The 27,942-nt window shown below is 42.6% G+C and overlaps 1 long non-coding RNA gene and 1 pseudogene across 1 annotated transcript in view; one reads left to right on the top strand and one right to left on the bottom strand.

The window, feature by feature from the left end:
* The window catches only part of LOC134756672 (uncharacterized), a 67,509-nt gene that overhangs the window by 18,104 nt on the left and 21,463 nt on the right, over positions 1-27,942 (bottom strand). Inside the window, exon 2 of the long non-coding RNA XR_010129683.1 lies at positions 7,558-7,703. This is a non-coding gene — a long non-coding RNA (uncharacterized lncRNA). The remainder of the gene's footprint in view (positions 1-7,557; positions 7,704-27,942) is intronic.
* LOC101139638 (ATP synthase subunit O, mitochondrial-like) lies at positions 10,488-11,950 on the top strand (annotated as a pseudogene).

The raw sequence follows: 27,942 nt of genomic DNA, 5'->3' as shown, positions 1-27,942 counted from the left end.
TTAGTAGAGATGGGGTTTCTCCATGTTGGTCAGGCTGGTCTCAAACTCCCAACCTCAGGTGATCCGCCCGCCTCGCCCTCCCAAAGTGCTGCAATTACAGGGGTGAGCCACCGTGCCCTGCGAAACTTAGCAATTTCTTGGGCTTCTAGTAATTTAGTGATCAATGGCTCCAATCAGAGAGTTCATTTGATGATATTATTTTAGATTTATGTTGAGAGTACTGTGAGCAACAAAATAATGGTTTCTTGCTGTTACAGTAAAGCTACACTGTGCTCATATTCCTTCCTTGACAAGTGGGACGTGCTGATCCTGTGATAATTTTCTATTAAAGGAGTGAATTTATTTTGCAGCAAATAATTTGTGGAGATGAGTTCATTTCCTGTGATGAATATCAGTACAACATAACCAGGTTACTTTCTATGATCTCACTGAGCTGCTATAATCCAACTGGCTAAAGAACTCATCAACTGTATACCTCAGCAAGAAAGAAACCCAGCTTTTCCAAAGAAATTCTGTTGGGACACTCTCTTAAGTTTGATGAATACGTTATTTACTGATTGCTTGAGAAAAACATAAAAAGGAAGAGATGTGCACGCTGTAGGAAATTACTGAAGAGCAACCCAATCAATATGAGCAGATTCCACTTGCAATACCTAGAAGACAGCCTCTTTTAAAAAATCAAGCTTTATTTATTTAAGGCTGAAACAAATGAGTGTGAATATTCCTGTGAATGAACTCTCTGATTGGAGCCATTGATCACTAAATTACTAGAAGCCCAAGAAATTGCTAAATATTTGAATAAAAAGGTAAAATGGCTGAATACTTGCTACAATCATTTTTTTTCCTCTCTGTTTTTAATACATTTCTGAGGAAATCTCAAAATGCCACTTTTATACAATGTTTGGGATATTATAATCCCTCCTACAAGATAAGCTGTTTTCAGTATGTGCTGAAATTCAGCCCTTCCCATCCAACCTCCAAAAATCCAAAAGGAAGACCACGGAGAAACACTGTATTTATATATATAGTATCATTCCAGAGCAAGGAGCCCCTCCCAGACAGAAAGGAAGAACCATTTCATTTTACTATCTTCTAAAATTTTCCCAGCTTCTTTAGTGCATATAAAGAACCATAATTAAGTATACATGTATATGTGTGTTAATAATGATAAAATCATTCCAGAGGTAGATGATTTTACTTTGTATAATGTTAATGAAATGAAGGTCCTATTGGGGCAGAATGACAGATAGAAAGGCCATGTTTAATGTTATCAATATAGTTGGGTGATAGAATAAATAATTTATATCAACATGACATTTTCCATATGGTAACCAAAAATTTATTTGACTAAGCTTTTATCTCCTGAACTTGCTGGCGGCTTTGGAATTAAAGAGAAAATCAGCCGGGCGCGGTGGCTCACTCCTGTAATCCCAGCACTTTGGGAGGCCAAGGGTGGGGGTGTGGATCACAAGGTCAGGAGTTCAAGACCAGCCTGGCCAAGATGGTGAAACCCTGTCTCTACTAAAAAATACAAAAATTAGCCGGGCGTGGTGGCGGGCGCCTGTAATCCCAGCTACTTGGGAGGCTGAGGCAGGAGAATGGCTTGAACCCGGGAGGCTGAGGTTGTACTGAGCCGAGATTGCATCATTGAGCTTTAGCCTGGGCGACAGAGCAAGACTCTGTCTCAAAAAAAAAAAAAAAAAAAAGAGAGAGAGAGAAAATCTCCAGCTCTTCTAAAGGGTAAGTGGTATTTTTAGATGTTACTTCCCTAAATGAACTCTTCCCTGCCTCCACAAATCTATGCCCCAGCCTAAATCAGGGCCCCTGCTCTAAACTTCTCACTTAGAGCGACTATTATTATGTATGGGGAGGCTTATTTCATGAATGTCTGTCTCCGCCACCAGCCTGTGGTTTTGCTTACCTTCATACTCCCAGAGCCTAGCACAGTGCCTGGCAAACAGTAAGGCTTAATAGTATTTATTGAAGGAAAGACTATTCAGTAAGTTTGGATAAAGGCATTCATGTGCCTGGGCATCTTGGCAATAACTACTTTGTCTGAGAACACAAACGTGAACTGGAGAAAAGAATTTAAGTTTTAATTATCATCAAATCTGTTAAATCTATTAGTTCCTGTTTCACTTCCTCTTTTCTTTTTCTTTTTTTTTTTTTTTTTGAGATGGAGTCTCACTCTGTCACCCAGGCTGGAGTGCAGTGGCGCGATCTCGGCTCACTGCAAGCTCTGCCTCCTGGGTTCATGCCATTCTCCTGTCTCAGCCTCCCGAATAGCTGGGACTACAGGCGCCTGCCACCTGCCCGCCACCACGCCTGGCTAATTTTTTTGTATTTTTAGTAGAGACGGGGTTTCACTGTGTTAGCCAGGATGGTCTCGATCTCCTGATCTCATGATTCACCTGCCTCGGCCTCCCAAAATGCTGGGATTACAGGCCTGAGCCGGATTACAGGCCTGAGCCACAGCGCCCGGCCCTTTTTTTTTTTTTTTTTTTTAATCAAAAGCTTTAAAAGAATGTTGAGTACCTAGAAAAGCCAGCCCCACTCCTGAGAGGTATATTTAATCTGTTCAGTCACTTCCTTAGACCGGCACTTTTGATTGATAACAGGTCTCATTTCCAGGAAAAGATGATGAGATTTTTCTCTAAACTACTACAAGGAGTTCACTATAGTTCACTATAAACCATTGTCACTGTCATGTGTTGCTTATCATTAAAACCAGTTGCCCTAACTCCACTCAAAGGAAGCAAGTACCAACCACATCTAATTATGTAAATAGCACTTAACACATACAGTAATACTGAGCATTTCCTGAGTACTTGTTAAGTACAGTACAATGCTAAGCAACTTCATGTGCATTGTCACATTTAACTCTCACAAGAATCCTGGGAGGTACTGTTATTTCCACAAGGCTAAGAGAGCTTTGGCACTTAGCAAAAGTGGTGAAGACCAGACTAAACATCTGGGTTTGTCTGACCTCAGGGCCTTCCTTCTTAACCCCTGTACACACAGTCTCTCTGCGTAATCATCTGTTAAGGTGTTCATCTCCCTTACTAAACGGAGAAAGTCAAGGGCAAGACATATATTTTACTCATCCTTGTATCTCAGCAAGGAGCAGAGTGCTGGAAACATAATAGGTGCTCAGTGAATGTCTAGTGAATGAAGAAGGAAGTGCTTTCTCAATCATCAGAATGATGCTATGTTTAGTAGGGTTTTAATGTTACATATACTGAACTATATTATGTATAGAAATAAAATATGAAATAAGACAAATTGTATGTAATAAGTCAAATATTACATATATAAATATATATAGCTCTTCTTGAGTTATTTTTTTATTTTTTTGAGACAGGATCTCACTCTGTCGTCCAGGCTGAGTGTAGTGGCACGATCACAGCTCACTGTAGCCTCAACCTCCTGGGCTCAAGTGATCCTCCCACTTTAGCCTCCCAAGTAGCTAGGACTACAGGCACACACCACCATACCTGGATAGGTTCTGATTTTTTGGAGAGACGAGATCTCGCTATATTGTCAAGGCTAGTCTTGAACTTCTGGATGTGAGCAATCCTCCTGCCTTGGCCTCACAAAGTGCTGGGCTTACAGGCATGCCATCGCACCTGGTATATATAACTATTTTTATTAAATTAATCCATGTTTTATGTCAAAGCATAAAACACTGCCAGTTTGTTAGGTCAAAAATGGTCAAGATCAAATACCAGCACTTTTACATGGCACAAGCTAATTTTTTTTAAAAGCTCTGTCAACTCTCAGTTATATACTTAAGTAAAATTCTCCAGTGCCAGATTTTTCCACTCAACTAGAGGTTTGTCATTATAAACTGTTAAAGAGAAAGTTTCATAAAAAATTAAGGATATCATATCTATAAGCACTTTCTTCCAGGTTGAATAATCTAACTTTCATCCAACTTTGTGTTTTATTATTTTTCATGCCATTAGGGACAATTTGGTACTAACGAAAATTCAAGCAGGCACATATATATTACACATGGCTTGGCCTCTCCATCTTTTTCGCTGCCAGATTGCCTATCTCCTTTCAAACTCCTTCTCAATGAAGGCTTTTTTAGATTAACTCCACCTTTATCCCATGCCCTAACCCACCCCCAGTGTTCCTCAAGCACTTTCATAATGATGATAGTTCACATGTTTATAGTGATCACCTTTTGTTGAATACTGCTCTCTATTATATCCAATTATGTAAACCATTTGAAATGGAGGAACTATACCCAACTCATTCAGTTATTATACTAGGTGACTGACTGGTTGAGTTGGAAGATTAATTGTTTTTCTTTTTTTGTGTAAAAGCAAACATAAAATTAGCACTTCAGAGAATGACCCTGGATGACATTTTAAACACATGTGAGCTCTGCTTTGCTTCTACACGATACCTGAGGGAGCACTATGACCTCTCCTTATTGAATTCCTTATGCGCTAAACTTTAAACAGATTACTTTCTTGGGCCGGGCACAGTGGCTCGTACCTGTAATCCCAGTGCTTTGGGAGGCCAAAGCAGGATGACGGCTTTGGGCCAGGAGCTTAAGACCAGCCTGGGCAACATAGTGAAACCCTGTCTCTATAGAAGCACAGCTGGGCATGGCGGCATGTGCCTGTAGTCCAAGCTACTCAGGAGGCTGAGGCAAGGGGATTGCTTGAGCCCAAGAATTCAAGCTGCAGTGAGCCAAGGTCACACTACTGCACTCCAGCCTGGGTGGCAGAGCAAGACCCTGTCTTCGTTTCACCTTACTCGAAACTTTGTCATCTAGGGATTGCCAGTGATACCAACAAGGCCTCTTGTTTTTTGGTGTTCCAAGAATACATACTTAATCCACTGGTGGGCCTCTGTGGAATTTTAAAACTCCACTCAATGCAAAGTCCACTTGGGAACTTCCTGGTCCTAGTTGAGTTGAACACAGTTGTATTATCTGGCCTGGTTAAATTCTGAAATCCTACATGTAGATCAGCAACACTGGCATTACTGGTTTTAAGAATTAAAGCAAGAGCCTTCATTGCTGATCTGAGTTAGATGTGGATTTCAAAGAGGATAGTAATCGACAGTGTTGTTGAGAATAGCACAGTGAAAAATGTAAAGGTCTACGCAAATATATTTTGCTTGTAACCTGACATTTTCCCTGTTCCCAGTGTGTACAAATGAGGTAGCATTTAGAATTGTAACTCAGGATTGGGGTGTCCTCACTGGCTGGTCCATTGCCCACTGTGTTTGCCCAATAAGTATATCACACTTTCTTATTTGTGAACTGAGATTAGAGGTGCCTTCAAGTGACAATATGTTGTGATTCAATAACATCCTTCTAAAAACATGATGTTGACTACTTCAGAATTAATATTAGAACACTTGGAAACATTTCATTCAACAGCTGTGATGGTATTACTTTTTTTTTTCTGGAGACGGAGTCTCGCTCTGTCACCCAGGCTGAAGTGCAATGGCTTGGCTCACTGCAACCTCCGCCTCCCGGGTTCAAGCAATTCTCCTGCCTCAGCCTCCTGAGTAGCTGGCATTACAGGCACCTGCCACCACACCCAGCTAATTTTTGTATTTTTATTAGAGAGGGGGTTTCACTATGTTGGTCAGGCTGGTCTCAAACACCTAACCTCAGGTGATCCACACACCTCAGCCTCCCAAAGTGCTGGGATTACAGGCATGAGCCACTGCACCCAGCCAGAATTACTTTTTTTTTTTTTTTTTTGAGATGGAGTTTTACCCTTATTGCCCAAGCCAGAGTACAATGGTGCGATCTCAGCTCACTGCAACCTCCGCCTCCCAGGTTCAAGTGATTCTCCTGCCTCAGCCTCCCAAGTAGCTGGGATTACAGGCACGCACCACCACATCTGGCTAATTTTTTGTGTTTTTAGTAGAAACGGTTTTCACCATGTTAGCCAGGCTGGTCTCAAACTCCTAACCTCAGGTGATCCACCCCACTTGGCCTCCCAAAGTGCTGGGATTACAGGCATGAGCCGCAGCGCCCGGCCCGGAATTACTACTTTTAAAAATCAAAAGTAACCTTAAGTTGCTTTCATCACCCCTATTTTCATCCTGCATTACTGTGCCTTCTTTCAGGAAGAAACTAGCCTACAGTATAGTCAGCATATTTTGTTGTCCTACTGACTTGTGAGCTCATGTTCCCAACCATTTGCCAGGTTTACTTTGTAAGAAGGATGACGAGGAGAAGGTTATAAATAATTGGTTCTGTCCCTGGCTGAAAAGCCATCTGTTTCCCATTTGTGGTTTGGGGTAATTTACTATCTCCAGCGTCCTACCTTTTAGATTAGGTAGAAAGAGAAAGTCCATTCTCAGATAGATTTTTTATAAAGTTAACACCATAACAACAGCTTAGATAAGTTCACTTTACATCCAGTTGTAGTTTAAGCTTCACAATACCCTGGTGTCACTGATTTTACTGAATTGTATTTGGGTAACAGGTATGGGAAGGCATTGCTAAATTTTATGCAGAATTTGTGCCTTTGAGAAATAGATATTTGCTATTGGTTTATGGTAAGTAATATAAAATATAAAAGTTCTTTTGTTCATGTAAGTTGTGAGCTTATGTGTGATTTTTAACTTTTTTTTTTTTTTTTTTGAGATGCAGTTTCACTCTTGTGAAACTGGAGACTGGAGTGCAATAGCGCGATCTTGGCTCACCACAACCTCTGCCTCCTGGGTTCAAGTGATTCTCCTGCCTCAGCCTCCCAAGTAGCTGGGATTACAGGCATGTGCCACCACACCCAGCTAATTTTGTATTTTCAGTAGAGACAGGGTTTCTCCATGTTGGTCAGGCTGGTCTCGAACTCCGAACCTCAGGTGATCCACCCACCTCAGCCTCCCAAAGTGCTGGGATTACAGGTGTGAGCCACCGTGCCCAGCTGATTTTTAACATTTTAAAATTTTTAAATAATTTTAGAACGCTCCGATCTGTGTTTAATTTCTTAAGGATATTGTGAAGTTACTTATATATTAAGCCTACACAATTGTTGGAACAAAATACTGTTTCTGCTAGAAAAACTTGTCAATGTTCTAATGATGGGGTCCTGTTCTCCGATATTTGTCTACTGTTTTAAAAACACAGCAAAGAAAAAAAGAAGGAAGGTAGGCAGGCAGGCAGGCAGGGAGAAAGAGAAAAAGAGAAAGAAAAAGACTACATGAAAAGAAGGATGATAGAAATACAATAAAATAAAACTCAGCCTTAGTAAGTCACAAAAGAGATGCTTAATGGAAAAAGAATAAAAAGCAAACCTAGTACTTGCCAGATATTTTCTAAATATTATTTAGTAACGCATACAACAAACCATAAAATGAAAATTATTATTACTATTTTAACTGTGAGTAAATTGAAACTCAGAAAGTTAAGTAGCTAACTCCAGGTCACAAAGAGAGAAAGACACTGGGTAGGAGTCCAGCTTCAGGTGTAAATGACTTCAAAGCTGCCCTACTCTGTGTACCTCAATTAAAGATGACTCAACTCAAGCTTGGGACTAGTGGTGACTCCCAACGTGGAAGGCTGGATGCTTTACTTACATAGCAGAACCCTCCATTTGAGCTACATCTGTCCACTTCTGCTCTGATTCATCCATGCCTGTGCACATCTGGAAGGCCTTGGAGCAGTTCCCGCCAGAAATCTGTTTGCATGAGTCAATGAGGAGCCTCCTGAGAGAAAACTGATCCTAAGGGAGAAAACAGTAGGGACGTTAACATTTGTCCAATTACAAAGTCCTCAGAGTGAAGGAAGGAGCAGAGGAAACTGGTTTTAAACAGTAAGGGGCAAGGCTACATATCAATGCTGGAAGATGCTGGTACACACGCAGCCCAGCTTTCTTATCGTCTCTCTAACAGGGATGTGGGAGGGCAGCAGTCCCCCAATCCCCAAGACGGACCACAGACCAAAGCATTGCTCTGACCCTAGGAAAGGGCCTGTTTATGGGTGACAGGAAGGTTCAGATCCTAGTGGAGGAACCGGCAGTAGTGCCTGGAATAGAGCCCATATCCCAGGCATGGAGGAACAAGAGGAAGTAGTTGCTGGAGGAGGGTTAGAAGTGCTGGACAGAGGCCGGACACAGTGGCTCACGCCTGTAATCCCAGCACTTTGAGAGGCTGGGGCAGGTGGATCACTTGAGGCCAGGAGTTCGAGACCAGCCTGGCCAACATGGTGAAACCCCGTCTCTACTAAAAATACAAAAATTAGCCGGGCGTGGTGGTGGGCGCCTGTAATCCCAGCTACTCGGGAGGCTGAGGCAGGAGAATTGCTTGAACCCGGGAGGTGGAGGTTACAGTAAGCGGAGATGGCACCACTGCACTCCAGCCTGGGTGACAGAGTGAGACCATGTCTCAAAAAAAAAAAAAAAAAAAAAAAAAAGTGCTGGGCAGAAATGGTGGTTCTCAGAGAATATAGCCCAGAGTAGGAAAGGGAGCAAATGGCTAAAGCCATCTTTTAATTAGCCAGTTTGGTGTTAAGGAAATGTAAGCCACCCCTAGTGAGTCCATGAAATGGATCCAGTCTTCCGCTCCACTGGGAGTAGGGGCCAGTAACATCCACACAAAATGCATACATTATCTCATTTAATGCTTACTGCAACCTAATAAAGTCTCAGTGTTGCTACCTCCAATTTATAGTTATTTTTAAAAGAAATGAGGTTCAAAAAGGATTAACAACTTTCTAGACTCACAAAAATAAGTAGTTGTGTTAATAAGAGGTTATGTCAGCAACTTGGCAGTATAAAAAACCCTGAATTATCCTTCCCCCCTCCCCTCCACATACTGATTCAGCAAAAATTCATTGACAAAATCCCTTTGCAAAAGATCAGAAACTACCTGAAAGGCTCCTGCACCCCCAGAAAATGCTACATCAGACTCACTAAAGCCAGTAAGGAGACTAGGGACATTCTCTCACTGGAGACCCTGCCCCTAACCCCGTACTGTATGACCATGAGAAGATCCTCTCACTCCCAAGCTTCCACCAGAGGAGGGGAGAGGTTGGTCTTTGTGTCCAGCACCCCAACTCTTGTGAGAGGACTTCCCCAAAAACTAGCTTTTATTTTGCCAGTCCTGGAAGTCTCATGATCAGTTACGGTTTGGATACCAAGGGGAGAATGGAGGTGGAGTCTCTGGCTGATAGGTGCCATTGGCCCTTCCCCTTGCACAGCACAGAGCTTGTGGATTAAAAAAACGTCCAGTTCTCAGGTCCCAGGGGAGAGAGAGTTGGCCCAGCAGCCCCGCTTATCAAAAAGAAAAAGATAAAAAGTGTTGACAAGGATGTGGAACTCCTGTACACTGTTGGTAGGAATGCAAAATGATGCAGCCACTATAGAAAACAGTTTGGAGTTTCCTCAAAAAATTAAAAATAGAACTACCATGTAATCTAGCAATCCCACTTGTGGGTACATATCCAAAAGAATTGAAATCAGGATCCCAAAGAGATATCTGTACCCCTGTGTTCATTGCACCATTATTCACAATAGCCAAGATGGCTATGGAAACAAACTAAATATCCATTGAAGGATGAGTGAATAAAGAAAATGTGGGGCCAGGCGCAGTGGTTCACGCCTGTAATCCCAGCACTTTGGGAGGCTGGGGTGGGTGGATCACCTGAGGACAGGAGTTCGAGGCCAGCCTGGCCAACATGGTGAAACCCTGTCTCTACTAAAAATACAAAAATTAGCCAGGCGTGGTGGCATGCAACTGGAGTCCCAGCTACTAGGAAGGCTGAGGCAGGAGAATCACTGGAACCTGGGAGGCAGAGATTGCAGTGAGCCGAAGTCGTGCTACTGCACTCCAGCCTGGGTGACAGAGCGAGACTCCATCTCAAAAAAAAAAAAAAGTTTTTGACATGTTTAAATGGTTGTTTAAAAAAAACAAAAACAAATAGCAACAAAAAACAGAAGACTATGTCACAGAGACTGTATATCAGATCAGTGGCCTGTTAGGAACCAGGCTGCACGGCAGGAGGCAAGTGGCAGGCAAGAGAGCATTATCGCCTGAGCTCCGTCTCCTGCCAGATCTATTAGATTCTCATAGGAGTGCAAACTCTGTTGTGAACTGCACATACAAGGGATCTAGGTTGTGCACTCCTTATGAGAATCTAATGCCTGATAATCTGAGGTGGAACCGTTTCACCCTGAAACCATCTGCCCCATACCCTCATCCATGGAAAAATTGTCTTTCATGAAACCAGTCCCTGGTGCCAAAAAGGTTGGGGACCACTGCTATATGTGGTCCACAAAGCCTAAAATCTTTACTATCTGGCCCTTCGCAGAAAGTTTCCTGACCCCTGTTAGATCTTTATGACCTGGCATGGAAAGATTTCTAAGCAAAGTTATGGACTAGTATTAGCATATTTATGTTTTTAAAAATTCTTAGATATGTGTATGTACCTCTATGTACATATACGGGCACAGACAAAAGATTGAATCAATAGCCAGTAAACTGCTGTCAGTGACTCCCACTAGGAAGCGATGTGGGAACTAAGTGGGTCGGGATGTTTACTTTTTACTCTACAGATGTGTTCTGTTCTTGTCTTCTACAAAGAGAATATATTTATGTATTACTTTTTTGTTTTGTTTGTTATTGTTGTTTTTGTTTTGAGACAGGGTCTCATTCTGTCACCCAGGCTGGAGTGCAATGGCACGATCACAGCTCACTGCAGCGTTGACCTCCTGGGCTCAAGCAATCCTTCCACCTCAACCTCCCGAGTAGTTGGAACTACAGACGTGCACCACCATGCCTGGCTAATTTTCATATTTTGTTTGTTTGTTTGTTTGTTTTTGTTTGAGACAGAGTTTCACTCTGTCGCCCAGGCTGGAGTGCAGTGGCATGATCTTGGCTCACTGCAACCTCTGCCTCCCAGGTTCAAGCAACTCTCCTGTCTCAGCCTCCCGAGTAGCTGGGACTACAGGTGCATGCCACCACTCCTGGCTAATTTTTGTATTTTTAGTAGAAATTGGGTTTCACCATATTGGTCAAGCTGGTCTTGAACTCCTGACCTCAAGTGATCCACCCACCTCCGCCTCCCAAAGTACTGGGATTACAGGCGTGAGCCACCACACCTGGCCTTAATTTTTGTATTTTTTATAGAGACAGCATCTTGCTATGGTGCCCAGGCTGGTCTCGAACCCCTGGGCTCAAGCAATCCTCCCACCTCTGCCACCCAAAGTGCTGGGATTACAAGCATGAGCTACCACACCTGGCCTATGTATTACTTCTATAATTAAAAAATAGTAAAAAGGTGCCCGGGAGGTGATGGCCACCCCCCAGCAGTGTCTGGGCTCTCCTGGCAGGTGTGATGCTTCAGTACATCTGTGGTCAGACCATTGTCAAGCTTGTGAGGCCTCCTGTTTAGGTACACAGTATGGAAGGTCGCTATGCCACGGCTCTTTATTCTGCTGCATTGAAACCGAATAAGCTGGAGCAAGTAGAAAAGGAGCTGTTGAGAATAGCACAAATCCTAAAGGAACCCAAAGTGGCTGCTTCTATTTTGAATCCCTGTGTGAAGTGTTCCATTAAAGTGAAAAGCCTAAATGACATCACAGCCAAAGAGACATTCTCTCTCCAACCCTGATCAATTTGCTTGCTCAATATGGTCGCTTAAGCAATACCCAAGGAGTCGTTTCTTCTTTTCCTACCATGATGAGTGTCCACTGTGGAGAGGTACCTTGCACAGGGACCACTGCATCTCCTTTAGAGGAAGCCACACTCTCTGAATTAAAAACAGTCCTGAAGAGCTTCCTAAGTCAAAGCCAAGTATTGAAATTGGAGGGTAAGACTGATCCATCAATCATGGGTGGAATGATTGTGCGCATTTGAGAGAAATATGTTGACATGTCTGTTAAGACCAAGATTCAGAAGCTGGGCAGGGCTATGCGGGAGGTTGTCTAAAAGTATTGGTTTTCTACCATCACTGAAAATTCTTAAACTTGGAGCAACAATAAAAAGCTTCCAGAGCAGAAAAAATAATAATAAAAATACTACTTGAACAAAATAATAAATAATAATCTTTAGCACTTCAAATTTCTACTTTTCAGCCAGGCATGGTGGCTGATGCCTGTTTTCCCAGCACTCTGGGAGGCTTGAGGTGAATGGATCACTTAAGGTCAGGAGTTCAAGACCAGCCTTGTCAACATGGTGAAATTCTGTCTCTACTAATAATACTTGGATAAAAATTACTAGAATACACATGGCAGATTAACATTCAGTATCTACCTAATCTCTTTCTAGTATGCTCTCTTATATTGAAGAAGATGAAAGATTAAAGAAAAAAAGTTCTACATATTTCAGACTCCCTTGCAGCTAGGGCTCTGGGTGTGATTTAGGTTTCTTAAATCAGATTATGAGGTAAGAGCCCTCCTTTTTTGTTGTTTCTACATTTACACTTTAAAAATGGTCACAAAGAGGCTGGGCATGGTGGCTCACCCCTATAATTCCAGCCCTTTGGGAGGCTAAGGCAGATGGATCTCTTAAACCCAGAAGTTCAAGACCAACCTGGGCAACATAGCAAAGCCCTGTCTCTACAAAAAATTAAAGAGTTAGCCAGGCATGGTTGTGCACACTTGTAGTCCCAGCTCCTTGGAAGGCTGAAGTTGGAGCCTGGAGTTCAAGGCTGCAGCGAGTTGTGATTGTGCCATTGAACTCCAGCCTGAGTAAAAGAGCAAGACTGTGTCTCAAAATAATAATTTTTAAAAAATGGTCACAGAGGTGTGTGGTTTCTCTAGGGTAGGATTAGCAGCATTCAGGCACTAGCTCCTCTGTCAAGGAGCAGGCTACAGCAGGTACAGCTCCATTCTAAAGCTGGTCATTGTGGAGAGAGGTTTCTACTCATGACGGCTTCCTGATTGGATCAGTGATGGTATGACTTCATGGCCAACAACTGTTACAGCAGCTTCCCCATTCAGCAAATGCCTTCCTGACAAGAGAATATGCAGCAGCTTCCTTGGTGTTCTGATTCTGCAGTGTGGCTTTGAGAATCATTTCTGAATACTCAGCCTAGAATCTTGTTTCTTTAGCCCTTCAAATTTCTACTTTTCGGCCGGGCATGGTGGTTCACGCCTGTAATCCCAGCACTCTGAGAGGCTTGAGGCAGATGGATCACTTGAGGTCAGGAGTTCAAGACCGGCCTTGTCAACATGGTGAAATCCTGTCTCTACTGAAAATACAAAAATTAGCCGGGCATGGTGGTGGGCACCTGTAACCCCAGATATTCAGGAGGCAGAGGCAGAGGCAGGAGAACAGCTTGAACCCAGGAGGCAGAGGTTGCAGTGAGCCCTGATTGTGCCACTATACTCCAGCCTGGGCAACAGAGCGAGACTCCAACTCAAAAAAAAAAAATCAACTTTTCTATAGCTTGAGTAGATTCTGTTCTCTAAAAGTGAACCCCAATCAACACAGCAACCTAAGTCCTGTAACAGAGAGTTATGAGAGTAAAGAAGGAATTCTAAGGAGGTCACATACATTCTTTCTAATCCTCACAGCAACATAGGAGGTAGGACTCTCATTTTAGAGGAGAGAAAATAAAACACAGGAGATAAAGTTCCTGAATCAGCATCATATAATTATTAACTAGCAGAACAGGGACTCGAACCTATATCCATCTGAGTATAAAACCCATTTCCATACACACAAAAGCATGTATGTCAACTTGGCAATGCAATCCTCAGGCTCATTATGGAGGTGGTGGTGGTGGGGTTGTGTCTGTTACCATTAAAGTACAAATGCACTCATGTACAGCAACAGGACAGAGGTTAAATGTTGGTAGATTTATGTGACCCAGAGTATTTATCTTTTAAGTATACTCATGGCTTTTAATCTTTGGGGATGGGGGGGCGGTGATCACAAACCCAACCACTGAGAATCTGATGAAACTACAAATCTTTTCTCCAGAAAAAGTTCACACTCAATTTTAAGGAGTTTATGTACCCAAGTAAATAATACATTCAATAAATGTTATTGAGCTTCACCGAGTCCTAAGGTTGTAATAATTTGTATCATCTTTTTTATTTTTTGAGACAGAATCTCACTGTTGCCCAGGCTGACGTGCAGTGTCGTGATCACAGCTCACTGCAGCCTCAACCTCCTGGCTCAAGCAATCCTCCCACATCAGCCTCCCAAGTAGCTAGGACCAGAGGTGCGTGTGTCACAACACTGGGCTAATTTTTTTATTTTTTGTAGAGACGGGGTTTTGCTATGTACCCAGGCTGGTCTTGAACTCCTGGGCTCAAGTGATCCACCCACCTCAGCCTCCCAAAGTTCTGGGATCACAGGCGTGAGCCACCACACTTGGCCGTTTGCATGATCTTAAAGCAGCTACAAATTTCATTCTTCCAAAGAACTGGTTCACACAATCTTCCTAGTGAACTTTTCTTAACAGATTCATCTGTTCAAATCATTCCCAATTCTAGGCGTTATTCAAGGTATCAGAAGCCCTTACCACTGTGTCATTCTCACAGGGTTCCACCCAAGTTCAAATATGACAGAACCTCTAGCCTCACACAGTATCTGCCATCATGTGTTTGCTTTATGGGAAAACATCCCTTTGTGCCTGGTTTGTCCATGAACATATTACTGTGCATTCACTCAGTTAAATTAAACAACTTAAGCCAGGCACAGTGGCTCATGCCTGTAATCCCAGCACTTTGGGAGGCCGAGGCGGGTGGATCACCTGAAGTCAAGTGGATCAGCTGAAGTCAGGAGTTCGAGACCATCCTGGCCAACATGGTGAAACCCCGTCTCTACTAAAAATACAAAAATTAGCTGGGCATGGTTGTGGGCCCCTGTAATCCCAGCTACTCAGAGGCTGAGGCAGGAGAGTCACTTGAACCCGGGAGGAGGAGGTTGCAGTGAGCCGAGATCATGCCATTGCACTCCAGCCTGGGCAACAAAGCAAAACTCCATCTGAAAAAAAAAAAAATTAAGCCACTTGATGTAATGCATATTTCCAGGCCACATGAGCCTGGAGGTTAAAAATAATCAAAATAGACATCACCTAAAAGGATAACCTTGATTTCATTCTCATTTATGCTGTAGGAAATCCAACCATCCATCAAATTCCTCCCAAATGGTGCCACTTAGCTCTATTGGGTGCCTCCAATGTACCCTTGAAGCCACCTTCCATGTACCTCACTCAGCACTTACATCTGGTGCCAGAGCCTCTAAAGCGACCATAATGTTGCAAGACCTGATATTCTCCCTGCTTTTACTCCGTAAATCCCTATGTCCACCACCCGCTCCAACTGCATCCAAGGAAAAACATATCCTGCCACTGGATGGAAGTAAAACTGCATAAAAGCAAGCTTACTGTAGTCATTTCTGCCTTGCAAGAGACCATAGTCCATGCACAATTCATATCAAGGGGCAGAGAAATTTCTTCACTGCTTCCATCTACTGCAAACAGACACCAGTGGAGGCGAGAGGAAAAGGAAGACTGAAATGTCAAAGACACAGCTCCTCTATGTTGCTAAACTGTGTGATACAGAGAGTAGATGGCATGTTGTTTTCATGGAGATATTCATGAGACTTCAGCTATAGGACCAAAGGCCTGAAAAACTAAGAGAGGGCAGAGAATTTAAACTAGTAGCAACTGAAATACAGAGAGTAGGTGTATTGGTTTAGGTTTTACAAAAAGCAGCTGCTAAGGAAGGGCTTAGGTGTAGGCAGGTTGCCGGGAGGTGTTGCTAGGAAACAGAAGTGAGGGGGTGGGTAAAGTGAGAGACAGGAAAAAGAGAGAAGCCATGAAGGATTTTTGTTTTTCTGTGTTTTTGTAAACTAAATTTTATTTTGTTAATTGACAAATAATAATTGTATATATTTATGGGGTACATAGTGATGTTGCAATACATATGTAGAGTGATTAGATCGGGATAATTAGCATATCCATCATCTCAAACATTTATCATTTCTTTGTGTTGGGAACATTCAATATCTTCCTTCTCACTATTGAAATGACATAATATATTATTGTTAATTATAGCCACCCTACAGTGGCATATGTTAATAAGAACACTGCTGGTGCTGGGACTCTCCGCAGAGCTCTGTAGAACATGCTACACAATCTCCCCACTGTGAGACTGGGAAGCTGGGGTATTTATCTACCTACATATGCTCCCCATCAGCTGTGGGTTGGTATTAGAGCATAAACCCCCCTGTCGCAGGCCCGGTGTCTGAGAATGCCCTTAAGCAGTGACGCACTTAAGGCCCTGAGGTGAGGAATAGTCAGTGTGCCTGATAACCAGCCACCAAAATTGACAGGTGACCTCAGAGAGGGCAGATTGCTTTGTGGTGAGATAGACTCTCCAGGGAAGGTTGAGCAGTGCAGTGATGTGATACCATTTCTGGACTCTAAATATTAAATAAAATCTGCCACATGTATAAACACCTTCCATAAGGGGGTCTTTGAAAGAAAGCAGGAAAGGCTGGGTGCGGTGGCTTCTGCCTATAATCCCAGCACTTTGGGAGGCCGAGGCGGGTGGATCACCTGAGGTTGGGAGTTTAAGACCAGCCTGACCAGGGCCGGGCGCGGTGGCTCATGCCTGTAATCCCAGCACTTTGGGAGGCCGAGGCAGGCGGATCACAAGGTCAGGAGATCGAGGCCATCCTGGCTAACACAGTGAAACCCCGTCTCTACTAAAACTACAAAAAATTAGCCGGGCATCATGGCACATGCCTGTAGTCCCAGCTGTTCGGGAGGCTGAGGCAGGAGAATGGCGTGAACCCGGGAGGCGGAGCTTGCAGTGAGCCGAGATCACGCCACTGCACTCCGGCCTGGGCGACAGAGCAAGACTCGGTCTCAAAAAAAAAAAAAAAAAAAAAAAAAGACCAGCCTGACCAATATGGTGAAACCCCGTCTCTACTAAAAATACAAAAATTAGCTGGGCATGGTGGTGCACGCCTGTAATCCCAGCTACTTGGGAGACTGAGACAGAAGAATTGCTTGAGCCAGGGAGGCAGAGGTTGCAGTGAGCCAAGATTGTGCCACTGCACTCCAGCGACTGCACTTCAGCTGTTTGACACAGTGAGACTCTCAGAAAGAGAAAGAAGGAAAGAGAGAGAGAGAGAGAGAGAGAGAGAGAGAGAGAGAGAGAGGAAGGGAGGGAGGGAGGGAGGGAAGGAAGGAAGAAGGGGAGAGAAATAATCCTGGGAAAGTGCCTGAATTCCTAATGTGGGTAACTGAGGAAGAGAAAAGCCAAGCCGGCTGAGGGGTGGGGTGAAGAGGCCAGTGGGAGCAGAAGCCAGAGGTGACCCTGGGGATAGCCACGGGAAACTGAAAAATCAGGGTGCTCTCAGATGAAGCTTCACAGTAAGGTGTCCTGGTCCCCTTTGTGTCTTACTGAGGTTACCAGCAGAGCAACTCTTTCCATTCTCATTTGATGTTTATTGCCACTCCTTCTCCTTCCTCCAGGATGCAAGAGTGCAGCCCAGCAAGCTGACACAGAGGGCCATGGGAGTGGCAGACATCCATCACAGCACCCTCACAACCCTGCCCTCTCTTGTCCCCAGTACTTGGCTTCTTGCTATCTTTAAACCAACCTGTGAACTTCAATTATTTTTTCCCTTTATGTGGTTCCTTTCCATGAGGCTCTTAATTCAAAAACCCAACCCCCTGGGACACATCAGCCTTCCAGATCATGCCCAAGCAAGTCTGAGTCCTAAGATGAACTGGGCTTAGGTTATCCAGCAGGGATCCCTGCTGTGAACCTGCTGCAAGTGTAGAAGGGATCAGCCCCAGGACAGTTGGCTAATTACTGCCTCATAGAAATATATCACTATGTCAGCAGTTCTGAGAGCACTCTTAGAGACAGACCCTGTGGTGAGCCAGAAAGAGCTGTTTTTCTGTCCACTGGAAAATATTTCTAAGACAAAGCCTGATCCACCAAAGCATTAGCTAGGATTTTAGGCCATAGGCAGATTAATCACATTCCTGCCCAGTGGGGCTCCACTGAGGGAAACCAGGGAGAGCTGCGAAGTGGGTAACTGCAGTGCCTCAATAAATGCACCAGGATTCAGGCAGGCAACAAATCCCAGATCCTGCCTGAAGATGGGGAAGGAGTTCCAATATCCCACCATGCTTGGTCCTCACAGTTTGCAGACCTAGACTGGGTCAAAGTTTCCAACCATTTTACTTTCCTTACCAGTGTTCTTTGAATACTTACCAAGTCCTCTACAGACTTCCTAAAGTTTGAAGTGTCTCAACCTGCCTCACCCCCCAGCCCCAGCCCCAGCCCCAGCTCTTCTTGCTCTGATTTTAGGGCCCATAGACTGGGCCACCCTCTGCTAGTGCAACCCATTTTGGCAGGGAAGGAAGGGCCGGGTAGCATGATGCTGCCAAAGGGGATCTATTTTTAACTTCCATTCTTGGAAAAGATAAGAAAAAAACCTTCTCTGAAAACACAGAAACCTCCTCTGTGGTCCTACCAGCGAAAACAGATGTAGGTACCATTACTATGAGACCCAGATGGAGAACACACAGTTGGCGGCATTAAATTCTCCCTTGGCCACATTGGTAAGGTGTTATTGCAAGTGTATGTCTGACTGAATGCTACTCCAGAATCCATTAGACATCTTCTGTATTTTATTATGTTAAAATGTATCCCTAAATCAAATGGGCTAGGTTATGCTGCAATAACAAACACTTCCAAAATGTCAGTTGCTTAAAACAATAGAGGTTTATTCTCACTCTCCCTACACATCCATCATACCTTGGCTGGAAACTCTGCTCCAAGTTTACTCACTCTGGGACTCAGGGGAAAAGGAGAAGACATTCTCGAGAATATTGCCTGTCTCTCTGGCACAGGAAAAGAGAGAACATGGTGTTGTAGACCAAATTCTGAAAGTTCAAAAAAAAGGCAGACATTATCCCCCTTCCCTCTCTATAGAATCTCTTCACATTAAAAAAAAGTCAGCAAACCTTTCTCAAACCCCTCTAGTTACTATTACTATTATTATTTTTATTAATATCTTTCCAACCTTTTTTTTTTCCCCCTGAGACGAAGTTTCACTCTTGTTTCCCAGGCTGGAGTGCAATGGCACAATCTCGGCTCACCACAACCTCCACCTCCTGGGTTCAAGAGATTCTCCTGCCTCAGCCTCCTGAGTAGCTAGGATTACAGGCATGTGCCACCACACCCGGCTAATTTTTTGTATTTTTAGCAGAGATGGGGTTTCTCCATGTTGGTCAGACTGGTCTTGAATTCCTGACCTCAGGTGATCCGCCCACTTCAGTCTCCCAAAGTGCTGGGATTACAGGCGTGAGCCACCGCACCCAGCCCTTTCCAGCCTTTTAAAAGTAATTTCTCAGCCAGGCGCGATAACTCACACCTGTAATCCCAACACTTTGGGAGGCCCAGGCCGGCAGATCACCTGATGTCAGGAGTTTGAGACCAGCCTGGCCAACATGGAGAAACCCCGTCTCTATTAAAAATGCAAAAAATTAGCCAGGTGTGGTGGCACATGCCTGTAATCCCAGCTACTCAGGAGGCTGAGACAGGAGAATTGCTTAAACCTGGGAGGTGGAGGTTACAGTGAGCTGAGACCGTGCCACTGCACTGCAGCCTGGGCGATAGAGTGAGACCCCTGTCTCAAAAGAAAAAATAAGTAATTTCTCACTGACTGCACTTGTCCACCCCCTTTCCTGTAACTACTCCCCAAATCATTTGGTCTGCCTTGCTCCTCGACCACCCATCTGTCTGCAGATGCTCTTGTAAAGTCACCAATGACTCACCTACTGCTTAAACCAAGGAATACTTTTCCCATTCTACCGGTCATCTCGGAAACATTTCTGCCTGATGGCCATACCTTTCTTTAAATCTTTTTCTTTAGTATTTTAGGACACCGGCATATTTTAAAGACCCAGATATCATATGATTAATAAGCATTTCAGGATGTATTGCTAACTAACACACTTTTTTAAACATAATCATCTTTCCATTATCACACCTGACAAAATTAACAAGGGATCCTTTACTTACTTCATCTAATACCCAGTGTGTGTTAAAATTTCCCTGATTGTCTCAAAGGCAGCCAGCCTTCAAACAAGGTCTACACATTTTATCTGGTTATAAAGTCCCTTAAATCTCTTTTATTTTATTAGTCCCTCATCTCTCCTTTCATTCTCGTACAATAAATTTGTTGGAGAATCATTTATCCTTTAGAATGTTACAAATTTTAGATGTGGCTGGTTGCTTTCTCATAATGTCATTTAACTCTTCCTCCATCCCCGGCATTTCTGGCAAAATGGTAGTTAGATTTAGAGATTTGATTCTATTTGGTTCAATTTACTTTAGGCAAGAATACTTCATAGGTGATGCTGTGCACTTTCTATTGTATCACATCAAGACGCACGGAATGTCTGGCTGGCCCACATTTAGTGATGTTAAGATCAATCAGTTGGGTTCAGATAGTAGCCTAATTCTTCATTTGTAAAGTTCCTCCATCAACTTTTAATCTACTTATTTTAGCATCCACTGAAGATGATTGCCTAGATCCATTATATCTTTAGGAGTTGCAAAATGGTGATTTTCTAATCCTTTCATTTTTTTTTCCACCTACAGTTATAAGCTGGATTTTTTATGTAAAGAAAAACTTTCCTTTATTAATAGTTTGGCTATCCTGGGCATAGTATATACAGGAAACACAGGAAAATGCTTAATTCTTTCCTTATTTTCAGGGTAATGACAGTAAATGAGTTATAATGTCCTAATGACCTCCAAATGGTGACCAATTAGTTTTTCCTTCAGTGTCATTATGAACTCATAGATTTTTAATATATTTGATGAGCTGTAGTCATTATTTATCTTGATTTCTGCCCAAAATGTCTCTTCTGAGACCAGAGAAAGGCCCTTCAAGATGGCTCTTTTATGGCCAGGTGCAGTCGCTCACACCTGCAATCCCAGCACTTTGAGAGGCCGAGGCAGGAGGATCACCTGAGGTCAGGAGTTCAAGACCAGCCTGGCCAACATGGTGAAACCCTGTCTCTACCAAAAATACAAAAATTAGCCAGGCGTGGTGGTGCATGCCTGTAGTCCCAGCTACTCAGGAGGCTGAAGCAGGAGAATCACTTGGACGCGGGAGGCGGAGGTTGCAGTGAGCCGAGATCACGCCACCACACTCCAGCCTGGGTGACAGAGTGAGACTCCATCTCAAAAAACTAGATGGCTCTTTTATCATTTTGACTTAATTTATAACTTCTTTGTTTTCCAGCTCATATAGGTACTAACCTCATATAGGTAGTGTACATTTCCTATCATTTTCCCAAAGACCTCTGGCAGCTTTGTAAAGAAAATGGATATTTAGAGACTGTAATCTAGGCACAAGTGGAGCTCGTCACTTGCTTTTTATTACTTCTAGGTGTTTTGGAGAACAGAGCTAAAATTGTATTTTTAAGAGAAAAATATAATTTTGAGTTCATTCTTATACTTCCAATTCAAATTTAAAATTACAATGTTTTAACTTAACCTCCTTGATTCTTTAAATCTTTTTTATATTTTTTCTTTCTTTTTTTAAATTGTTTTAAATTATTTTATTCATATTTATTTATACATTTCTTTTGGATTTTGTTAACCATGAATATAAACTTCCTTGATTTTTGTACATTATTTCTCTGCTCTTGTACTGATTACTGAATATCTTCATTCTAAATTATATTTATGTAAGTTTTAATTTCACTTTACTTTTCAATATATCTAGAATATTTTCAGATAATGCCAATATTTCTACTATCAATAAATACTGATTGCAGTTTCGAGTTTCTTTGCCGTTCTTTTGTTCTTAAATTATATCTCATAAGGATGTACAGGAAAAATACTGTATTTTAAAGTCACTTGAAATGATTTTTTTCTCTGTATGAATATGCTACCAACTTGACATACAGTTAGGTTCATTAGTTTCAGGTTGTTTTTCATTTTTAAAGACTGCTGTCTTCATTTGATTCTGTTTTATTCATTTAATTAAATAAAAAATATGATTACAAAAACAGAATTATATATTGAGATACATGTTTTTTGGTTTTTGTAGGGACAAGGTCTTGCTCTGTCACTCAGGCTGGAGCACAGTGGCATAGTCATAGCTTATTACAGGCTCAAACTCCTGGGCTCAAGTGATCCTCCCACCTCAGCTTCCCAAGTAGCTGGGATTACAGGCATGAGCCATGATGCCCAGCTCAAGTTACTTTTTAGATACCTTTTGTTGCAAAGGGAATGGATTGCAGATAGGGACAGCTTTCATCCTTATCTTTTTCACCTTTTATTCTACCCTATTTATAGATAACCATTTTAATATAAGTATATACAGATGTGTGTGTGAGCGCATGTGTATACACACACATATTCACATATAGACACATATGCACACACTTTGTCTTAATCAAACATTAGCATACTATAATACAGTTCTAGACCTTCATCTTTTTTTGCTAAAATATATCTTGGTGATCACTCTATATCAGTACGCAAAGATTTTCTTTATTTCTCTGTCACCTGCAAAAGACTCCATTGTATGGATATACCATAATCTCTTTGATTTATGTGTGTCTCTTATATATAATGTAGAGTTGAATTAGCCTGTTTTTCACTGTCACAAAAAGATTTTTTTTTGAGACACAGTCTTGCTCTGTCACCCAGGCTGGAATGCAGTGGCACAATCTCGGCTCACTGCAACCTCTGCCTCCTGGGATTAAGCAATCCTCCCACCTCAGCCTCCCAAGTAGCTGGGACTACAGGCACGCACCACTACACCTGGTTAATTTTTGTATTTTTACTAGAGACAGGGTTTCACCATGTTGTCCAGGCTGGTCTCAAACTCCTGACCTCAATTGATCTGCCTGCCTTGACCTCCCAAAGTGTTGGGATTACAGGTCACAAAAAACGATTTATAATTTTAGAATGTGGTTACCAATTCGATACTATAAAACATATCTATGAATGATTGTTGTACAAAATGTTTCCTTCCACTTAAATTAGGTCATAGTTTGGATAAGCAGTGCAGAATTCGGGGAAAGCAGTAATCTTACCTTTTGTGTGTTTTACACATCATCTAGGACACTGTGGCTTTACAATAAGATGTTTGTGACACGAAGACTCTCATGACATTGTCAACAATTTTCAGAGAAGCCTTCCTCCTACGACCAGTGAGAATAAATTTAAGATGAGATACACAGTGTCTAGGAGCTGTCTCTTCCATTTTTTCACTCTTTCACAGCTTAACTAAAAATAGCACAATGCTAAAACAGACTAGGGTAATTTAAAAAAATCCTTGGCGGCCGAGCGCCGTGGCTCACGCCTGTAATCCCAGCACTTTGGGAGACCGAGGTGGGTGGATCACCTGAGGTCAGGAGTTTGAGACCAGCCTGGCCAACATGGCGAAACCCCGTCTCTACTAAAAGTACAAAAATTAGCCGGGCGTGGTGGTGGGCGCCTGTAATCCCAGCTACTCAGGAGGCTGAGGCAGGAGAATCACTTGAACCCAGGAGGCGGAGGTTTCAGTGAGCTGAGATTGCGCCACTGAACTCCAGCCTGGGCAACAAGAGTGAGATTCTGTCTTAAAAAAAAAAAAAAAGAAAAAAGAAATCCTTGGCATGTGAATAGTGACCTCACTCAGGTTCCATTCTGGGAATGATGTCCATATGAAAGTTTCAAAGTTAATTATTAGTCATTTGTCACACTGACCATCACAGGTTGCGGGGAAGGTCCTTACAGATGTTGTTACCAGTTAAAAACTTCACACAGGCGGGGTGCGGTGGCTCACGCCTGTGATCCCAGCACTTTGGGAAGCTGAGGCAGGCAGATCACTTGAGGCCACGAGTTCGAGACCAGCCTGGCCAACATGGTGAAACCCTGTCTCCACTAAAAATACAAAAAAAATTAGCTGAGCATGATGGTACGTGCCTGTAATCCCAGCTACTCAGGAGGCTGAGGCAGGAGAATCTCTTGAATCTGGGAGGCAGAGGTTGTAGTGAGCCGCAATCATGCCACTGCACTCCAGCCTAGGCAACAGAGTGAGACTCTCTCAAAAAATAAGATAAAATAAAAACTTCACAAAGAGCCACTGAGTCCCTTCCTCCTCCATGTTGTGTTACTGACTATACCGCTGGCAAATAGGAGTAGAGAATCAGGAAAGAGTAAGCCAACCTCTGGAAACTGTGCCCCACAGGGTTAGAGAATTTGGTAACTAACAACAAATTCTCCAGCTTGTCTTGCAGGGCAGCAGATATGGGAACAGTTTGTTACAATCCCTTCCCTTCGCAACAAAATTGGGTGACAGGCTGAAACTGGCTGGAACCAATATGGCTGACTAGAGTCAGCTCAGAATAGACCTGCTTACCCAACACCTTTCGACATCACAGCCCAAATTTCCACCACATGTTACATACCAACTCCACCTGAATTTGCATGTGCGACCTATGAAGAAGAATGAAGAGGCAACAAACAGCCCATGCCCAACTAATACTCTGAGCAGCAGGCACAGCTGCCTTTTCCTGAATCTACATCCTACCCCAGCACTCAACAGTGACATAATCCCTTCAAATGTTGGGTACAGGGTGCGGTCATATCCCAGAGACATAACATCCAGAGATTACAAATTGTTATCTGGCACTCTCTTCAAGTAGAAGGGCACTCCTTTTGTAATTCCAGTCTCATGAAATCCATTGCCTTTCCTTAAGGCCTTGCCTTCTCAATTATTTTTGAGCTGAAATCCTCCTGAATAATGAATTGTCAGACAAAAAGAGGTTAGGAAAATAACAATACAGATTGCCAACGGCTAAGCTATAAAAATGATTATCCCTGCTTTTTACTCCAAGGATAAACAGGATTTTTTTCTAGTTTGTTTCCCTTTGTGGTAGCCCTATAATGTTAGCTACTATGAACCAAGTAACCACTATGTGTCAGGGAATGTGCTAAACAGGTAAACTTATGTGCTTTCTTTTCATTCCATCTTTACAAAAATTCTGTGAGGGAGAGTTTGCAGTCAGTTAAGTTTTTCATTTATTTGTTTCGAACACAAAGTTACCCAGATTACCTCACACAATGAGATGTTATTGTAATGATACCTTGAATGATGAAAGTTGTCCTTATTTTTCAAGGAATTTAACACGGTGTGATGTATGTGAGTCACAGCTTGGTTTGGCAACATATCATAACAAACTCAAAGTAATGGTGACCTAAACACGTAAGAGCTTGTATCTCTCAAGAGACAAAAAGTCTGGAAATAAAAGGTTGCTAGCATTACTTCAGTGCCTCAAGAATTTCTAAACTGAGACAGTTTTGGTAACTTCTCCTCTACACTTGTCTTGCCCTTGTAGTTCAAAAGAGTTACTGAATCTTGTTGACCTTCCAAGCCATACCTTGAAATCTGAGCCAGCTTTCCTTGAAGCCCCAGCCAGTGTTTTCTACTGAAATCTTAGTGGCCATGCTCAGTCTCACTGGAAGCTGGGAATTGCAGTGTTTTGTCTGAGTATACTGCTGTCCTAAGTAAAACTGTGGTTCTGATGATAAGAAAGGAGGGAATGGATTTTTAGGTGGTAATTGTGGTCCCTGTCACAAGGTAAAGAGGTGGCATAGCACCTTAACAATAGAAAGTATAACCAGTCTGGGCATGGTGGCTCACATCTGTAATCCCAGCACTTTGGAAAGCCAACGCAGGAGGATCACTTGAGCCCAGGAGTTCGAAACCAACCTGGGCAACGTAGCTGAGGTTGTTGATCATCAGCACTTGTTTTCTGAGCACCCGTCATGATCCTGCTGATCAAAATAGAATATGATTAAAACAGGATGGTGTAAAGAAACTGGCCAAAACCAGCTACACCAAGATGGTGATGAAAGGGACTTCTAGTTGCCCTTACTGCTCATTATAAGCCAATTATAATGCATTAGCATGCTAAGACACTCCCACCAGCACCATGAGTTTACGAATGCCATGGCAACGCCCAAAAGTTACCTTATATGGTTTAAAATGGGAGGAACTCTTGGTTCTGGAACCTCTCCACCCCTTTTCTAGAAAATCTGTGAATGACCCACCCCTTATGTAGCATATAATTAAGGAATGGCTATAGATCTAGCTAGACGGCAATCCGTATGTGCTCCTCTCTGCCTGTGGGGTAGCCCTGCTCTGTCTATGGAGCAGCCATTTTCCTATACTCTATTCCTGTAATAAGCTTCCATTGCTTTCACTTTATTCTGTTGGCTCATTCTTGAATTCTTTCCTGTGTGAAGTCAAGAACTCTACTGGACCGACCCCAGTTTGGGGATTCACCTATTTATAGTGAGACCCCAACTCTACAGGCAAAAAAAAATTAGCTGGGCATGGTGGGGGCACATGCCTAGAGTCCCAGTTACTTTGGAGGCTGAGATGGGAGGATCACTTGAGTCCAGGAGGTCGAGGCTGCAGATCATGGCCACTGCACTCAGACCTGGGCAACAGAGTGAGACCCTGTCTCAAAAGAAAGTATAAGGCTGGGCATGGTGGCTCACACCTGTAATCCCAGCATTTTGGGAGGCTGAGGCAGGTGGATCACTTGAGGTCAGGAGTTCAAGACCTGCCTGGCCAACATGGCGAAACCCTGTCTCTACTAAAAATACAAAACAAAATTAGCCAGGCATAGTGGCATGCACCTGTAATCCCAGCTACTTGAGAGGCTGAAGCAGGAGAATCACTTGAACCAGGGAGGTGGAGGTTGCAGTGAGCCAAGATCATGCCACTGCATTCCAGCCTGGGTGACAGAGTGAGACTGTCTCAAAAAACAAAAAAAGAAAGAAAGAAAGTAAAACCAGAAAGTATCTAGGGCAATTCATAGCAAGTAATAATAATAACACAAGCATTTATTGAAACTTTATTCTCTATGTGCTTTACACATACCGTCTCAGTGAAACCTCACAACAACACTATGATATAGGTAATATCATTATCCCAATTCACCAGATTAAAAAACCAGGGCTTGAATAATTTCAGAAACATGCTTAAGGTCATCTAGCCAGGCAGTGCAAGAGCAACTCAGATTAAAAAACTCGTCCTTCTAATGGCCCAGATCTTGCCATCAGTATTTGATGAGCTCTCCTCTCCCTCTGAAACAAGCGACTAATCACAAAACTGAAAGTTGAAGAGTCTCTTTCTAGAGAGGAAAGACCTCTCCTCGAAAATGTGTGGTCAGTGCCTTTCTCAGGGCTGGGCCCTTTATCTCCAAGTGCAACAGCACTTAATCAGTTTGACTCTGCTTTTTCTACCAGCAAGTAATTTCAGTGCCATTTCCATTTTCTGTTCTGGCCAAGAGTGTCCTGCTCTTTGCATTTATCACCCTTATGTGCATTGGTGCCATAATAATTTTGGTTTTGCTTCCAGACAAATTTCCAAAGGTGACATTAACTGCAACTTTTTGATAGCCACAATGACAGGAGAGGAAATAAAATATCAAGTATGCGCTTTTTATTATGCTTTAAAGCACTATAAATTTGTATTCATTGCAGAAGGCTTGTGGGCTGTAGCTAAAGCTATAAGCTTCCAACTCTGTTGCTATCTGACTCTAGAGGATGCAAGAGAGGCTTTTGTTTTTCCATTTCAATATGCTTTATAATTCAACAAAAATTTCTCCTCACGTTGCTTCCTGGATTTCATAAAAACTTAAATGGAAAATATTAAGTAGCTTAATAGCAAAGCACCACGAAGTAGCATGCTTGGAATAACATTTTTAAAATATAGTCTCATTATATTAAATAAGTCTCATTATTGTAATTATGCTGCTACAAGTACAGTGAATGACATATCACGTCATTATTTAATTTTATGGAAAAAGCTTTCTAAATTGTTGACAGATAACACCAGATTCTCTTTTTATTTTGCCTAAATTGCAGCCTGTGCTAAGGTTTTGTCTTTTACTTTAATATTTCTTAAAATGTACTTATCCTTTAGGATACAACTTGATAATACTTTATTTCAGCA

The sequence above is a fragment of the Gorilla gorilla genome, chromosome 11 (genome assembly GCF_029281585.2).
Source record: "Gorilla gorilla gorilla isolate KB3781 chromosome 11, NHGRI_mGorGor1-v2.1_pri, whole genome shotgun sequence".
Taxonomy (NCBI): Eukaryota; Metazoa; Chordata; class Mammalia; order Primates; family Hominidae; genus Gorilla; species Gorilla gorilla.
This window is presented reverse-complemented; position numbering and strand designations above follow the sequence as displayed.